The sequence below is a fragment of the Myotis nattereri genome (assembly GCF_964212035.1).
Source record: "Myotis nattereri genome assembly, chromosome: 3".
Taxonomy (NCBI): Eukaryota; Metazoa; Chordata; class Mammalia; order Chiroptera; family Vespertilionidae; genus Myotis; species Myotis nattereri.
The window spans coordinates 193,893,530-193,897,482 of NC_138077.1; positions in this window are offsets into that span (position 1 = coordinate 193,893,530).

A 3,953-nucleotide genomic window follows, 5' to 3' on the forward strand; every position below is an offset into this window, starting at 1 on the left:
TCCGACTCCCTGGGTGGGAGAGGGCGACGCTGCCGGATGGGGCCTGAGGCGCGGGAGGGGCGGGGCGAGCCCGCCGGCCTCCGGGGACCTTAACCCTTGCGGCCTCATCGCGATGGCAGCCAAGTCTGGACCCCGAAAGGCTGAGCAGCGTGTATTGACCCAGACAAGAGCTCAGGCGGGGCCATTAGATTTCCTGAGTTTGAGAGACGACTCTATTAGCGACTTTTTATTTTTTTAATCCCCATTTCTTCATCTTTGAAATGAGGATAATTATACTGCCTACCTCATGGGCTTGTGAAGATTAGAAAGGGATGTTAGTCAAGTGCTGGGTGCAGACTAAATTCCCAGGAAAAGGAATTATTCGCAGAGAGAGAGGGGGGGGGGGGTTCAGGCTTCTTCCGTTTTGGGGAGCTCAGAGTATTTTAAAAATTAAAATAATTCCAAAACAGCGTGGCAAAAATTATGGTAGACTTTACTTTTTAAAAATGTATCTTTATTGTTGAAAGTATTATAAATGTGCCCCGTTTTCCTCTATTGACCCCCTCCAGCCCACTTCCGCCCACCCCCTTCACTGCACTGTTGTCTGTGTCCAGGGATTATGCATATACTAGAGGCTCAGCGCACCAAATTCTGGCACAGGTAGGGTCCCTCATGGCTGTCAGCTGCCTGCTGGGGCCTTCCTTCCTTCCGCGTCGCCCCCTGGTGGTCAGAGCCCATCATAGTGAGCAATTCAACTCTGGGTTGGTCGAACTCCCTAGGGGACACTTTGCATAATAGGCTTTTATATATATAGATGCCAAAAGTTCTCCCCCCTTCCCTTTGAGATGCTTTAGTCTTTGCCGTGCTTCCATGTCTATTTTGTTTGTCAGTTTATTTTGTTGATTAGATTCCACACGTAAGTGAGATTATGGTAGATTTTAAATGCTATTTAAGGAGTTGAACACCATCAATACATAAAAAAAGCATAGGATCAAAAAATGTGCTATTCCTTAAGTCATAATAGGACTATACAATATATAAAGTTGAGTGGATTTATTGCAATCCTGTCTTTGACCATACTATTTGAGATATTATGAAGTCTAAATATGAGGCCCCTTGTGAATGGGATGACGCCAAAAGGGCCTCCTGATCCCAGCTGCTGTAGTCCCTAAACATCTTCTGCAGTTAATTAACCTCAAATTCAGACCCTTTGGTGATGTTGAAAATAGTCCTCAATATCATTGATAGGTTCAGCAACTTTAAGGGAAATGAAGTATAATGAACTCAATTTTACCTTAGGCTAATTGGCACAAACAAGTGTTAAGTTCCTACGGCCTCATCAACTTTAAATGAAACGTTATTCAAGGACCTGCTGTATTAGACTGGTAACTGAAGTTAATTTCTCCAACAGCTATTCTTACCTTCATAATATGGTATATAGAAATTAGGTATAACATTTTGTTATCTGTTCTCTGTTCCCTTTTCTTGTCTTCTTTTGGCTAATTTGAACACCTTTTTAGTATTTGGTTTTATCTATTGTGTTTATGACCATATCTCTTTGTATATTATTTTTAGTGGTTGTTTTAGGGATTACAATAAACATAAGTAACTTTTCAGAGTTCACTTAGAATTAAAATTTGGCCACTTCAAGTGGGATTTTTACCCTCATATAAGTCCCTTTATCTTCCCTACCTTTTATATATAGTTGTCATATATATTAGAATCATAAAATTCTAATTGTGAAAATTTGAATTACAATTTTTGCTATAAACTATCAAATATTTTAAAAAGAACTCAAGAGGAGCCCTAGCTGCTTTTGCTCAGTGGATAGAGTGTTGGTCTGCGGACTGAAGGGTCCCAGGTTTGATTCCGGTCAAGGGCACATGCCCCGGTTGTGGGCTAGATGCCCAGTAGGGGGTGATTCTCTCTCATCATTGATGTTTCTATCTCTCTCTCCCTCTCCCTTCCTCTCTAAAATTAATAAAATATTTTTATAAAAGAACTCAAGAGGGGAATAGTTTATTATGTTTACGCAGATATTTACCATTTCTGTCCTTGATGCTCCAGGTTCCTTCAGATATCATTTGCCTTCTATCTGATGAACTTCATTTAGCAAATCTTTTAGAGCAGGTCTTTTGGCAAAACATTATTTTGGTTTTCCTCTTCTAACAATGTTTTTACTTTACCTCCATTCCTGAAGGATATTTTCACTGGATGTAGAAATGTATTTCCTGGTTTTTTTTGGGTGGGAAATACCAGCAAAGTGCTGACTCCATCAAATGACCTTCACTGACCTAACCACAATACCTGGGAGATCTAGTAGTGCCTTCCAACTCTGAAGTCTAAGATTGTGGGAGAGCATGAGGCTGGTCCCAGAAAGGTACAGCACACAGAAAACTGCCTATCGAAATGTCCTGTCATGGCCAAGGCTGCCCAAGACCACTCAGGATACTGTCCCAATCTAATTAACCCCCAATTCCTTCTATCCCTTCCATGTACATGGACACCCATGTTAGTTATTTAAATCACAGACAAAATCATGATTCTCTCTCATCATTGATGTTTCTCTCTCTCTCTCCCTTTCTGAAACCAATAAAAAACAAAAAACCCTAGCTGGTTTGGCTCAGTTGGATAGAGCATTGGACTGCGGACTGAAGGGTCCCAGATTCGATTCTGATCAAGGGCACATGCCCAGGTTGCGGGCTTGATTCCCAGCAGGGGGCGTGCAGGAGGCAGCTAATCAATGATTCTCTGTCATCATTAATGTATCTCTCTCCCTCTTCCTTCCTCTCTGAAATCAATTAAAAAAAAAGTTACAAATAACAGAAACACCTGCCTGTATATACATGCTGTTATGAATGTTTATCTTCATATATTCTTTGCAGATAAACATGTTAAAACATAAATGCATCATTAAATAAATACTCACTGGCCCCAATTTATAAATACTGCTTCACTCTATTTAAAACTTCTTCCATTACCCCCAGGCTCAGGTAAAGCTATGGAGTTCCTTCTTCTTGGGATTGGCCAGGTAGTCCCAAGACAGCAAAAGGTATAGAGAAGGTTGGGCCTGTCTGTGATGGATGGAGAAACTAAATAATTAAATTCATAACCACTCCCAAGTCAGCCAGGCCAATACAGCTGGAGGGGACTCTGAAGCCCAGACCAATATCTAGAGGCAGAGGTGGTGATGCTTGGGCAGGGAAGCACAGTCAGAACCCTCTAGACCAGGGAGGAACACTGATAGGCAGTCAGGCAGGTAAACAGAGAGAGAGGCAGACAGACAGACATGCCTTTCCAGTACCATAGACTCTTTCCAAAAGAATTGGAACAGCTTTGGAAAGAAAGTCAAAGGATGAGAAGAGGATCTGGGGTCCTCCCACCCTTCCCAGAGCCCTTCTTGCTCCCCCATCGAAAATGTCCTGGGCATATGTGAGTGGTAAACAGGACTCACAGACTGCCTGGAACCTTGGCTTTCTTCAGCCATAGGATGAACCTTGGCCTCCTGGAATCTCCACCATTTCCCACTCATGACAGGCCCATTTCCTGGCATGGGGCAGAATGGCAGGACATGATCCCTTCACACATGTCCCCATGCTTCCTTCAAAGAGCAAAACAGTGAAAAATATTTGGGAGTAGTATTGACAGAACTAAATTCTGATTAAAAATATTTTCTTCCTAAAACTCAAATTGACATTAAAGGAATAAAAAGGATACATACAAAAGGCAAAAAGAATGGGAAAGGAGATAATTAAAGAACTGAAGAGTTCACCACATTTTAGAAGACTGGAAACTTATGGAAGAGAGGTAACTTACATGAGGAGGAAACTACTGTATACCTGCAGAGGTGAGGTATCCCTAGAATGAAGTCAGCCCACTCCATAGAACTCCAGAAAGGCTCAGGATGCAGAAGCATCAGGTTATTTCAAATGGTATGTGGTGGAATACGAATTGGTAGAAACTCTTAACTTAGA